The sequence below is a fragment of the Rhinolophus hipposideros genome, assembly GCF_964194185.1.
Source record: "Rhinolophus hipposideros genome assembly, chromosome: 5".
Lineage (NCBI taxonomy): Eukaryota > Metazoa > Chordata > Mammalia > Chiroptera > Rhinolophidae > Rhinolophus > Rhinolophus hipposideros.
In genome coordinates this window covers 28428259-28442175 of record NC_138051.1, presented here as the reverse complement: position 1 = coordinate 28442175, position 13917 = coordinate 28428259, and the positions used below count along the sequence as shown (strand labels likewise).

Sequence of the window (13917 nt, the reverse complement as noted above, 5' to 3'; positions counted from 1 at the left end):
AGCAGGTACACTTTGATAGTGGGGTGGGCACAGCAGGGATGGCCAAGTCCAGGTGAGAGCCTCCATGGGGGCTGCTTGGTAACCAAGGCACAGCCTGAGGGCATTGAGCCGCTGCGGAGGGGGTGCAGGTAAGTGGGGTGTGGACCACAAATGCAGATGGCGGGCCCAGTCCAGCCACAGCTCTGCAGTGCTGTGGTATACAGCTGCTGGGGCCCAGCTGCTAAGGTGTCCCACAAAACAAACTTTGGGTGTCCCTTCTGGGCCCTGCCAGGTGCTGAGGAATTAGGCCCAAGGGCTCACAATGAAGGGCAAAATCTCTTTTCATCCACCCTATCCAGCTTTCCAAGCTCAAAGCTGCTGCCCCTCCCTGATTTCCCAGGGCTCAGGCACAGAAGCAGGCAATTGAGAGGCACCAACGATGCTTAGGACACGACTGGGCCATTTCAAAGTCAGTGTCTTCACCATGGGCCAGCCTCTGTGGCTGCGGAGTTGGGAAGCCTTTTCTACCTTTGACAAATTAATCAATCATATTTGTTTCTCTCTTGGCGGGTTGGCGGGGCACTGGTACAGTGCTACTATTCTCTACTCCCCATTGCAGAATAGAACTCACCTACCTGCCTCTAGGCTCTCTGCCTCAGAGATCTAATCTGGAAACAGATTGGAGGCCTGATGTCCTTAAAGACCCTTACTCGTTCCCCAGCCCTTTGGCACCTGCTCTTGGTTCCATCATGATTTTCTTCCTTCTGCACCCTATTGTCTGAAAACGGAGCAGCTGTGCCGATTCCTTCACTCAACAAGTATTTACTGAGTGGCTCCTATGAGTACCAGGCATTGCTCTAATCAATGAGGATCTAATGGTGACCAAAATAAAGACCCCTCCTTTGGGCAGCTCTATCCAACTGTTTGCACAATTGAAATCCAAGCCTGGGCTTATAGTCAGTGTCTTTGCTCACATGCACATTCCTGGTGGGGAGGAGTGAGGGGCCCAGGGCCCCACTGGGTGGGGGTGGGTGGGGATCGCACAGCGTGCCCTACGGAGTGATAGCAGACAAGACAAAGGAGAGCAGAGCAAAATGCTATAAATAAAGAGGGGTTGGAGGGAGGGCTGCTTCACCAAGGTAGACCAAATAAGGCCTGGAGTGGAAGGAAGGTGATCTGTCTCCCCGGCCCTTCTTTCCCCTCCCCTCCCCGGCCTTGTGCCTGCTTTGTCTGGGCTCTGTCACCACCCTGATCAAGTATCAGGCCCAAACAGAGGCCACTTGCTATGAACATGCCAGTGGGAGTTCAGAGGAAAAAATTGCTAAAATTGCTACGAGGAATGGGGAAAGGAGGGGTGCTCTAGGGTGAATTACAGGAGACCCCAATGTAGAAAGATGGAAATCAGAAAGAAGCCCCCAAACCCAAAGGGATGGGAACAGGAGAAGAGCAGAAAGAGGCAGGGAGGTTGGCCCAAGAAGAGGAATGAGGCCCCAGTTTGCGCACATGAGAAAAGGGACCCACCCTGGAGTGGGGATGTATGCTCCTATCCGCCAGCCCCTAGGTACCCTGACCTTGGGGCACCCCTACCCGGGCTCCACATGAGCCTGAGATTACGGCCTGAGCTTTGTGCCTGTCTCAGATTTCCCTTTACAAACAGCTGCTCCTCCTTGTCATTCTTTTGTCTTCCTCCTGGCTCCAAAAGCTTTTGTCCCCTTCTGTACCCCGCCCGCCTTCCTAGTCCAGAATCTCTGCTTTACAATAGTGGACAACTGGAAAAGGGAGGGGGGCAGGGACTGGGACTGGCCCAGTTCCATTTGAGGTGTTTGGGAAGGTGGATCTTGCCATCAGGGATTGTTTGGAGGGTTACAAGTCACCCAAAGGGTGGCTTTGTGAGTGCGGCCAGTCTGAATCCAGGGCTCAAGGCCTCAGAGGGCATGCAAGGGGCAGCCTGGTGAGCTTTGGGGTGAGTCACAAAGATTCACTGCGTTTTCCCGCTGTGTGGTTGAAGTCAGTCACAGAAACTCTTTGAGTCAGTTTTGTCGTCTGTAACATGGGGATAGTCACATTTCCCTTCCAGGGCTGTTAAGACCACTGGCATGCACAGATAAGCGTCCAGCACAGCCCCCCACATACAGTGGGTTCTCACTAAGTGGCAGCTTTTACCGGTAGGAACACAGACTCGACTGTAGGTGGGTAGGGCCGTTACCCCGCCATAACTTCTCTGCTCCACACCTCCCTTATGCCCCACTAAGCCATTTGGGTTCCAGGAATGGTCTGGGCCTGGCGGGATCAGAGACCCAGCGATCCTGTGGTCTCTTCCACCCAGGTTGTGGCTGCCCTTGGACATATCATGACCAGGACACAGGCTCAGTCCAGGATCAGAGCCCAGCCCTGAGGCTGGAAGAGGCACCAGAGGCCTGACTGCATGGTCTGGTTCTCATGACAGGCCAATGTGCTGAGCCCACCCAGAGTGGCCCAGGCCAAGGGGTGACATTGGCCAAGGACACCTGCGAGGATCAGAGGCTCTGAGGTAGAGGCTGTGTGGCCATTAGAGGCGACCATCAACTGGATTTGTGGGGGGTATCCTCCCTAAGATCTTAGGGATCCTGGGTGGTGCTGCCTGTGGAGCTGCACTAGCCCTAGGGGATGGAAGTTGGGGTGTGGAGGGAAGGCAGAGGGAACTGAGGCCCCCAGAGATGGGGGTGACCCAGGTTCCTTCAGCCGTCCCAGCCCCCCTGGGCTGGAGCCAGACTTAGGATGCAGTGGGGCTTAGGAAGGAGAATGGCCAGGGTCTTGTGATGTGAAATAATTGGAGAAACTGAAAACGGCGTCCTGGATGGGCAGTCTGGTGTGTAGACCTGGAGCCCTAAACACTGCTTTCTCTATGTTGGGGCCCCAGCTAGGGACCCAGCACAAGTCCCTGCTCCTCTACCTGAGGACCTCTGCTCTGCTCACAAGCACCCTGGATACGCTAGGCCTGGATCAGCCCAGGATATGGAGAAACCATGGGATTTACTCGAGAGCATGGTAATTGCTCAGTGAGGAGCCCGAGGCTGGGTAATCAGCAGCTCCCTTTCCGGGGAGAGAGGGGATTCTGTACTTCATTCCTTTTGTCCGAAGTCCCACTTCCTTAAGCAGGCCTCCTGGGACCATCGCCTGTCTCCCCACCATAAATGCAGATGAGGACACACATGTGCATGTGCATGTGCATACATGTCTACACCAATGCCTATGGCCCAGGGTCTGAACTACCTGCTGGAGCAATGGTAAGGAGCACTGGTGTTTGATGAACTTGCCAGGAGTGTCTCCCTCCCAGCTTCCAGCCTATCTCATTCTTCCTTCCATCTCCCAGCTGGGTTGTCAGTCACTGACTCAGACGCCTTGCTGACCCTGTTATACACCCAGCTCTGCGGGGGCCACAGGAGGATTACATGGCCTCTGACTCACAGGCATTCCAATCAGGTCCGGAAACCACAAGGAACACACTGGAAACCAAGGAAGGATGGTTCAGGCCTAAACAGTGTGATTCACATTCAGAACAACCCAGAGGCAGAGAAACTCTTGATCATTGTGGGCTGGAACAGTCAAAAGTTTCAAGGTGGGGGCCTGAAACTGGGGCCTGGAGGGAGGGCATGGGGGTGTGGTCTAGGTGGTGAGAATCACAGCGTGCCCCAAGCCATGGCAGGGGGTGGTATGGTGAGGTAGTAAGGACCCATAGGATCCGTGAGGGGTCTGGAGATTTCAGGTGGGGCCATATTGTAGAAGAGGGGAAAGGGCTGTTCATGCATGACGTGCCTACCGGGCACCACGCATGGTGTTTGATGGGCATCATCTTCCTTCATGCCCACATGTGCCTGTTACAAGTTGCATTTTAAGGTTGAGCAATGGGGTTCAGAGAGGCTGTTTATTCAAGATCAAGCACCAAGTGTGGTGCTGGGATTTACGCCCAGGTCTGTCTCGCCACACGGTACTTTGTACGACACTGCCATGTTTCACCCAGCAAAATGGACAGCATTCTGGAGGCAATGAAGAATGACTAAAGCTCTGAACCAGGGACAATCACTGTGACACTGTGACAGCAGACAAGGTGACATCGGGAGGTTATTATTGGGGCTTTGAGGGAGAAGCGGCTGGAGGCAAGGAGACTAGAGAGGAGGACAGAGTAGCCGGCAAGGTGGGAAGGAGGCACGGCCAACAGACATGAGGAGAAAAGGGCAAAGCTGGAAGGATTTCTAGGGAAGGAATAAAATGCCTGCTGACAGATGGACATGGGAAATGAGGAAGGAACACTCATGACTACATGATGTTTGGCAAGGATGGGGACAGAGCCAAAAAGAAGCCAACTGTTAGGCAGGCAGGAGGAAGGACTAAGTGGTCGGGGGCAGTTGGAGATAACAATGGGGCATCTGACGGAAGATGATTTTCTTGTTTTCTTGTTTGTAATTCTTATCTTATGCCTGTGTTGCATTGTTCATACCAAAATGCGCAGAATCACATGTGAGGAGCTGTCTTGTTCAGCACATGGGGGATGCAGACAGGGGGCTCCAGAAGCCCCAGCCACTGGCCTCTGGTGGTCGGAACTCTCCACTTCACGCAAGGGCTCCCCTTAAGCCCCAGGCCTGCACTGGCCTGCTCCCAGCAGCCCCAGGCCATGCAGAAATGCACTTCACAGCAAGCAGATCAAGGCCAAGAAATGCTCCAGTTCACCTGGGCTCCCATGACCTTTTTCACCTGATCGAAAGTCCCAGGGGTCACCCCTACCTGGGCTCGTGCTTTGGTAACCGGACAGTGACCCCCGAATTGGAACTGCTGCCTTTGCTCAGTGGCCTTGTTTCTTAAACACTTTCTCACTCCGAGTGATTGGGATTTCTTATCCTTAAAAAACAAAACAAAACTGAACAAATAGCAGAAATGCTAATTTCACAACTCTAGCACCTGGGGTGGGGGGCTTTCCAAGTATTTGGTGCCAAAATGTGTTATTCCAGATCAAAGTTGCCCTCTGAGGGTAAGAAAGATACAAGAAAGATAAGCTTGTGGATTGGTGACAGAGGAAAGAATGCAGGACAGGATGGAGCTGGGCACCTGCAGGGTAAGGCCCATGCGCGCTCCTGGGGCACCAGGACCGCTCGGACCAGGCGGCTGAGTCCTCTGCCCTCACCTATTCCAAGTCCAAGCACTCCACATCCAGCCCCATTTCAGCTGGAAAGGTTTCTGGCAGGGTGTGCGGGGACCCTTCATGAGGCTGGGGCCACACATCTCCCACCCCTGAAGCCTGGTGCCTTTACTCCTCACAAGGGGTCCTGCTGGAGAGGCGGCCAGGTCAGCTTCAGTTCTCTGGGTCAAGTAAGTCCCTCTGGGGTCCTCTGCCCCTCCCCACAGTGAAAGGATGGGTCACCCAGAAAAGTGTCAGGAGGCAGGAGATGGGCAGGGTAGGTCGCGAGCCCCCAGTGACCTGAGATAAGATGGAGACAGCAGGCCCTGAGGTGGTGGGAAGCCCAGAGAGAAAGGATGGGGCTGCCAGGAGACGGCAAAGAGGCGGTGTAGCCAGGAGGCTGTGAGCAGAGGGGAGCCCTGAGACACAGAAGGCCTGAGAAACAGGCCCCGAAACAATGGGGACTGAGGCAAAAAGAGATGGGTCCCTGAGCTCACTGAAGTCTTGAAGGGTGACTGAAGCGAAAAAGATGGCGGAGGTAGAGGCACAACAAGGGGACACGGGGGCCCAGAAATGGAGATGGGAGTTGGGGGAGTAAGGCATGCGGCCCTGACCGGCTGCAGCCACAAGGGACTAGGGGCCGTTGGCGAGAGGCAGGGTGTCCACTGGTTGAGTCCCAAGTAGAGCTGAGCTCTGGCTGTGCTCAGCCAGGTTCCAAACTGCTGTGGCATGAGGGCCAGGTGCTCTACCTGGCGGGTGGCACTGATGCAGCTCCCCGGCCTGGGCTGGCGGGCCAGGAGCTTCACTGCTTGCTTTTGAACATACTCAGAAGCTTGGGCAGCACTTCCCCACCTTGCTGTCCCTGATGTCCTCCTCTGCTAGGCCCCCCTCTCCCCCTGGGCTGCTGGCCTCCTTTTTGCAGAAGACCTTGCAGTGGGATGGACATGCTTCTTCTTGCGCATGCTGACAAAAGATGTTTTGCATTTCTGTAGGAAGTTGGAATTATGAAACTGGCAGATAGGGCTGGCAAACGAGATCAACTGCCTCAGGGACAGTGGAAGATGCCATAAAATTGGAGAGAAGAGGAAAAGCTTGAGGAGATACGCATGGTACCAAGACGGGAGTAGGAAGAGAAGCCCGCTGAGAACGAGAAGATGACTCAAGACAGCCAAGGAGCATGAGACTAGGGCAGTTTCCTAGAAGCCAGAAGTGTTTCAAGAGGAACGACAGGTGGCTGGAGTGTCAGAGGCCAAAGAAAGACAGCGTGTCAGGGAGACAGAGACGAGGAGCTTGAATGATCTTTGAGCAAGTGCCTTCTGTAGAGTCGGAAGGCAGAGCCGGGCTGCAGGGAGGTAGTAAGACAAGGATGAGTGAACAGGAAGTGGAGGCAGTGGGTGTGCACTGTGCATGTGAGGAGCTTGGCAGTGGAACAAAAAACATTAGATGGCAACTAGAATGGGAAGAGAGCCAAGTAACATGGTTTGTTTTGTTTTTGAGAGCAGGCAATCCCGAACACATGAAGAGGGAGTGAGGAAAGATGCCCTTGTTTTTTTCCCCATTCTCTTTTCCATTTTCTGGTGCTGTTTTCTTATCCCCATCTCTCTTTCTGGAAGCCTGAGGGGTGGTTTGGGAAAGCTGGAGAGTTGAGTTCAGTACTATAAAGTGCACTTATAAATGGGAGGCTCAGCTGGTTCTCTCCTCATCTCCAGATACAAATGCACAAACACGAGCGCAACACACAGGTAGGGAGCTCGGAGCAGAGGTCAGGGCAGCCCCGACCCTCATCCTTTGGCCCTCAGCTGGCCTGAGAAAGGTCTTGGCCTCCTGCATTCTGAAGACTAACTAACGCAGTGCTGCAGGGCAGGGCGTAGCCCTGGCGAGTGATCTGGAAACACAGTTAGCACCAGTGACTTGGCTCCTTCTGCTTGCTTGTTATGCCTCAGTATTTTGAAGTTTACTGGTTTGACAGTACAGGTGCCTCTACCTGCCCCAACCCACGGCCCAGCTGTGGGGTAACGGCTGTCTCTGGGAGTGGGGATCTTGCCGGTGTTCAAAGAGGAGAGAAGGTGGCAGGAAGGCTGACCGTTCTCTGATGTTCCTGATGCTGGGTGTGCAAACCCGGGTTCGTGCAGCTCTTTAAATCTAGTCGTTTGCCACACGTGCCCCAAAGTTCTACACAAATATTAGAAACTAAAGAATGCACAGAGACGTATACATTACGCAGGGCCTTCCAGCCATGGTGGTGCAAAGTGACCTCCTAGGGTCTGATTTGGAATGGGGGATCATGGGGAACTGGCTGCTGTTTTCTCTCATGGGAGCTTCTCAGGGGCAGCAGGCAGGCTGACTGCCAGATGGCCTCAGAACCATGGACTGGACTAGGGACCGAGAGCTGGTCAGGCTCCTTGGTGTCTGAAGGAACCAGAGCTGGGGTCTTAGTTTCCCCACCTGCAGCAAGGAAAGAAAGGCCTTTATCAAAGGGCTATGGATTTACTAGATAAAAAGAGCCCAACTCATTCTGAGCAGGAAGAGTGGGAAGAAAGCAAGATGATGAGGTAGTTGGCTTGTTGGGGTGGGGGAGAGCCAGGAAAGAGTCCGTGGGGAACTGGAGAGAGGGGCACGCCAGGATGTACAGCAGAGGAGCAGAAAGTGGGGCTGGCAGAGTGACGGTTCAGCTGAGGAATGAATAGGCCAAGACTGCAGAAAGTGACAGAGCTGTGTACGGTGTGTCTATGTGTATTGTGAGGGGAGGTGACCTTGCCCCAAGGGTAGAGTCTCATGGCTCTGAGAAGTCAGGGCAGGGGGTACAAGTTCCAGCCCAGCCTCTCCGTGCCTGGGCCCCTTGTCTCTGAGATTACAACCTTGGCTGTCAAGAGCAGCAACATGGGGGTGGTGTGAAACAAAGCAAAAGGCCCTTTTGTGGTACTAGGTTCCTAAGAATAGCTCTGGTTGGGCTTGGGGAGGTGTCTCCCATGGGCTGCACATCCTGGGTCTTGTTTTCAGAGGTGTCCCTATGCCTGGCGTCTGGTGGTGATGATTGCTAGTTATTAGGGGAGGAGGCTGTCAGCCCACCTTAGCCTCTGCTACTTGCGCTTGTCCAGCTCAGCTTTGAGGGATGGCATAGCAACAGGGCAGAGGGAGGAGCAGACAAGAAACGAGGCTAAGTGTCTTAGGAAAGGGAGACAAAAGCCACCAGCCTGAAAACGAAATCTGGCTCCTAAAGCCGAAGACAGTGAGGAGCCTGGGAAGAGAGGGAGTGGGGCAAAGTGGCAGGAGGGAGATGTAATAAGTGGGAAGAAGGATAAGTGGGAAGGACCTGTAGAAAGTGGTAGGAGGAAGCAGGGCAAGGCAGAGAAGTAGGAAGAATAAGTGCAGGAGACAGGAGCATAGGAAGAAAAAAGGGATGAGGAATTAGCAAGACTGGAGAGGAAGGTGGGGAGGGGGACAGGAGGAGGAAGAGGGAATGGATGGGCTTTAACAGAGAAGAGCAGGTGGAAAGAGAAGAGAGAGAAGTGGTGAAAGATGGTGAGCACTCCTACAGACATAGGGCAGAGGAGGGAGGGGTGCAGCTCTTGGAAGAGCTTGGAAAAAATGGCTCTCAAAAGCCATTCCTGTGAGATAACAATGCAGTTCAAATCCCTCCCTAATCTTCCCTCCTATTATTAGCCCTGCGTCCTTTCAGAGAAGAGGCCACAGTTCCCCAGGCTCTGTCCTTTCCCCCATGACCTTGGCTAGAATTAGACAGACGTGCCTGCGTGGTCATCTGCTAACAATGGTCTTTCTGGCTTCTGGCAATGTCACTGGAGAAGAGTGTAGAGAGGTGACTGGAGGGGATGAGAAGGTCACTGCGCACCCTCTGTGGACCAGGCAGCCCCTAGACACTGCGAGGGGTAAAGACGCAGGTCTGAGGATTCTTTGTCCTTAAAGAGGTTTCAGATCAATGAACACATGGCCAACAGGATCACAGGTCCAGAGTGGAAACAGTTAATATGTACAAAATAAATGAATTTCTGATATAAATACAAATATAAATGTAGGAATGCAGAGGCAGGGCACTGACGGCAGGGCAGCATGGGGAGAGGGCAATTAGGGCGATTTCTGTGGAAGGTAAGCAAGAGGTGGAAATAAGGGAGACAAAGGCTCTGTGCCTACCTTTCTGGCCCAGCCTCTAAGGAAGCAAGGTTGTCACACTAGCTCAACCTAGGAGTAGCAGCCCCCAGGGTTTTTAAGAAGCCTGGTATGAAACTACTGTTTCTTTCTGGCCCAATACGTTCTTTTTATGTCTGTCCCCGGCCCTCCCTCTAGTCTCCTTAAATGTTGTTCATTGTTTTGAAATTTTAAATGGCCAAAATTTATTACGTATATTTTTATCTTGAGCTCTTTCAACTCTGACAAATCTAAATAAAATACATGATGAATAATGTACCAAAGAGCGTGAACAGCTGCTGTTCTCTGTTCCTATGAGGGCTCCAATTGTTCCTGCAGGATGTGGGACATAGATGAGATTCCCTGGACTTCATTCAGGGAGAGGGTGGAGGTAGCTCCTCTCTCTCTCTCTCTCTCTCCCTCTCTCTCTCTCTCTCTCTCCCTCTCTCTCTCTTTCCCTCCTTTCCCTCCTTTCCTCCCTCCCTTCCTCTCTGTGCTTTGTCTTTCTGTCTTTTTTTCTCTTTCTCAAATCTCTTTCTCCTTCCTTCCTCTCTCCCTTACTCCTCCTCCTTTCTTCCCCCCAAGTTATAAAGCAATGCTCACGGGATGTAATGTATAGCATAGGGAAGAGAGTCAATAATATAACGATTATATACCTTGCTAGGTGGTTACTACACTTATTGTGGTGACCACTTTGTAAGGTATATAAATGTTGAATCACTATGTGGCGCATCTGAAACTAATATAAGTATGTTAACTGTAATTAAAAACAAGTTTTAAAAACGTAATGTTCATTACTTTAAAAATTCAAACAATGAATGTTTTAAAGGCAAAAGAAGTGAAGCCCCTCTTACTATTCGTAGTCCCAATCCACAAAGGTAACCATGGTCAGTAGCTGGAATATACCATCTCGACCCTTTTATGTAATGTATAAAATACATATTGGGATTTTTTTTTTACTGGGATATACAAAAATGAAATGTTTGTAGTTTTGGGAGGCTTCTCAAGTCATGAATGATGCCAAGGGCGCCTCCTTTACCAGCGTCTTCAGAGGCTAAATAGTAATCAGCTTTCAAAAATGAACCAAAATGAATTGAAAAATGAATCAGAGAGGTTGAGGAAGAATCTGTAAGAGGATGCCGGCAAACACTCCCTTTCTGTCTCAGCTTCTCTTTGCCCCTTGACATTCTCCTTTCAGGAGTAGGGGTCACTTGGACAGAGACACTCTGCCTGGGGACACAAGTGATTGTAGGTACATGGTGGGCTCTCAGATCATGGGAAATTAACCTAAGATAGCAGAGGCTATTATCTGTCTCTGTTGTGAAAAATAGGTTTTTGTTTGTTTGTTTGTTTTCTCTTACAACGGTAACACTGACATAGTGATACCTGATCATTTGTTTTGCAAAGCCAGTTCTGAATTGTCACATTTTTCATGCTCGGAAAATTATTGGTCATTTTTTTGGTTTGGGGCTCTGTAACTTATCCTTTAGGTCACATTTGTACCTGTCCTTTGTTGTGGAAGTCCTGAAGTGGCCCTTAGCTAAAAGTCAATCAAAAGTTCTGAGCAAGCTCCTAATATAGCTGATGACGCTGAAGTATCCCTTGAGCTGGCAGCTGGCATAGGTGGAGGGCTGGATTCCTGATGCGAGCATGAGCCCAGAAGTAGCTGAAATACTCTGCCCCCTACTGTTATCCTACTCTGTGCTGCTCCCATGGGTCCCCCGCTCCCCACTGCAGACCCCCGGATTGAGTCAATACTAGCATTTCTGGTTTCTGCCACTTCCCAGAGACCTATGCCCTGGCCAATCGAAGGCAACAAGTCAGGATGGAAAAAAGGAAAGAAAATTCTAAGGCAATTGTTATAGATCCTGACAGAGCAAAGTCAGTAGGATACGGGCCTGAAAAATGGAACCGTTCTTTCCTTGCAAACAGGGAATGTGCATGTGGGGGACTGGGGTGGGAGGAAGGCTTGAAATCAAGAGAACAGACAGTAGTAAAAGAGAATGCAGAGGATGGGGCCTATCAAAGGATAGTGGTAGCCTTAGGAAGGGGGAGGAGGGTATGAACGGTGGCCTGGCTCCCACCCTGCACTTTTTTCTCCTCTCCCATGCCTCGTCATACCTGTAGGGTCATTCCTGCTCCCAAATATGGCCCCATTTCAGGCCCCAGGCAGGAAGGATAGATTGAGCTCTTGTCTACAGTTGGGGTCTCAGCATCAAGTTATCCTTGCTGCTGTGCCCTTGCTTGTTCTAGAAACTTAGCTTCTATCTTGTTCCTAAGACTTGGGCCCCACCCTGTGCCCCAGTCTGGTAACTGAGACTTGGTCTTTTTCCCTCTGCCAGACGCCCTGTCTTTGTAACCCTCTTAGTTTTTCTGGCTCCTGTCTATTGACCAGGGATTAGATTTTTCCTTTAATCCCCAAATGGAACCCGGGGCCCTGTTTTCTGCCGATAGAGGGAGACAGCATATCTTAATGACCAAGAGAGTAGTTTCTGACATCAAATAGACCTGTGTTCAAAAACACTGGTTCGAGAATGGACCAGCTGTATGACCTGGGTGAGTTACTTAACCTCTCTGAGAAAAAGTGAAGTATCACGCAGAGTCTTGTGACGCAAAGTGTGATCTATCCACGTCAGTGGAAACTCCTTAGAACTGCAGAATCTCAGGCCCCAACCCAGATCTATTGAAAACAATCTGCATTTTAATAAGGCCATCCAGGTGGTTTAAAATTTAAGAAGCACTAAAGTAAAGGAAAGAGCACAGGCTCTGGAACCTGGAAGATCTTGCTTTGAATCCCAGCATTAAACCTGAGTCTTACCTGTCAAATGTGGATGGTAGTGCCTACCCCATATATTTGGCTTTAAGACTGTGTATATGACATTATTTATTTTAAAAAGTGGCACCAGCCGCTATGAAAAACAGTATGAAAGCTCCTCAAAAAATTAAAAATAGAAATAACACGTGATCTAGCAATCCCACTGCTGGGTACGCGTCCAATGGAAATGAAATCACTATTTTGAAGAGATATCCACACCCCATGTTCACTGCAGCATTGTTTACAATAGTCAAGACATGGAAACAACCTAAATGTCCACTGACAGATAAACGGATAAAGAAAAAAATATATATATATACGCACACACATATATAACGAAATATTATTCAGCCTTTAAAAAGAAGGGAATCTTGTCACTTGTGACAACATGAATGAACCTGGAGGACATTATGCTGAGTGAAATAAGCCAGTCACAGAAAGACAAATACTGCATAATATCACTTGTAGGTGGAATCTAAAAAAGATGAACCCTTAGAAGCAGAGAGTAGAATGGTGGTTCCCAGTGACTGGGAGATGAGGGAAATGTTGTTCAAGGGGTACAAAGTTTCAGATATGAAGCATGAATAGGTTCTGGTGATCTAATGTACAGCATGGGGACTGGTTAGCAGGGCTATGTTGGGTATTAGACATTTGCTAAGAGAGCATATCTTAATTGTTCTCACCAAAAAAGATAGAAAGGAAGGAAGGAAGGAAGGAAGGAAGGAAGGAAGGAAGGAAGGAAGGAAGGAAGGAAGGAAGGAAAGAAGAAAGGAAAGAAGGAAGGAAGAAAGGAAAGGGTAACTATATGAGGTGATAGATATGTTAACTAGCTTGATTATATCGCTTCTCAGCCTTTTGGCTAAGATCAAGGGTAACTACCTGATCACTTTGATCATAGGTAGCATTATTTCACAATGCACACATATATCAAAATGACGTTGTACATCTTAAATAAATGCAATTTTTATTTATCAAATATACCTCCATAGAGATGAAAAACAAAGAAATTATAGACCCAGTTCCCAACACAGTGAATGCACAATAAGTGGTAACTATTACTGCCACTTGCCTGCTTGGCTTTTCAAACCTGTTCCCATGTCCTCTTGTTAGAATATCTTCCTGATTCTGACTGCTTTAATAGACTAACTCCTTTTTTCTGCTGCCAGGCTGGTCTGAATTTCCTTCCAGCAGCTGCAATGACAACGTCCTCTAGAATCTGCCCCATGTCAGTGGGCCCTGTCTAATCATTGCAGATCCCAGCTCCTTCCAGTTTGACTGTTCAGCTACTGTTCATGGGCACAACCATATTAATGGGAGCATGCCTCACCAAAGCCCAGGGATGAGTACTCATTCCACTAGTACTGATCAAACACCAACTATGTGGCAGGCACAGCCCTGACTTCAGGAACTCCCAGATTACTGTGAGGGGCAAAGCAGACAGGCAGTGACAGTACAGTGTGATAGGTGCTATGATGGAAGAAATACCAAGTGCTATGATGGAAGAAGTCCTGGAGCACAAAGCAAAGCTATCTAATCTGGAGGTAAAGGGAGGCTCCCTGGAGGAAATGACTTTTAAGGTGAGACTTGAAGGGTGAGCTGGAATAGGTCAAAAAAAGAAGGAGCTGAGTAGAGAGATCAGCATGTCCTAAGGTCTGAGAGAAAATGAAATGAATTCAGTGTGACTAAAGAATGGAAGTTATCAGGGGAAGTATGACAAGAGAAAAGCCTGGAAGGCAAGTGAGTGCTGGTCATGAAGGACCTTTTGAACCAAGTTAAGGGAGTTTGTAGGTTAAAGTATGAGACTTTAACCTATAGGCATTGGGCAGCC

At 50.0% G+C, this 13917-nt stretch overlaps 1 long non-coding RNA gene across 1 annotated transcript in view; it reads left to right on the top strand.

Moving 5' to 3' along the window:
- LOC308497395 overlaps positions 1–9555 on the top strand; it is a 30512-nt gene extending 20957 nt beyond the window's left edge. Inside the window, exon 6 of the long non-coding RNA XR_013993319.1 lies at positions 6124–9555. This is a non-coding gene — a long non-coding RNA (uncharacterized lncRNA). The remainder of the gene's footprint in view (positions 1–6123) is intronic.
- The last annotated feature ends 4362 nt before the right edge of the window (positions 9556–13917 follow it).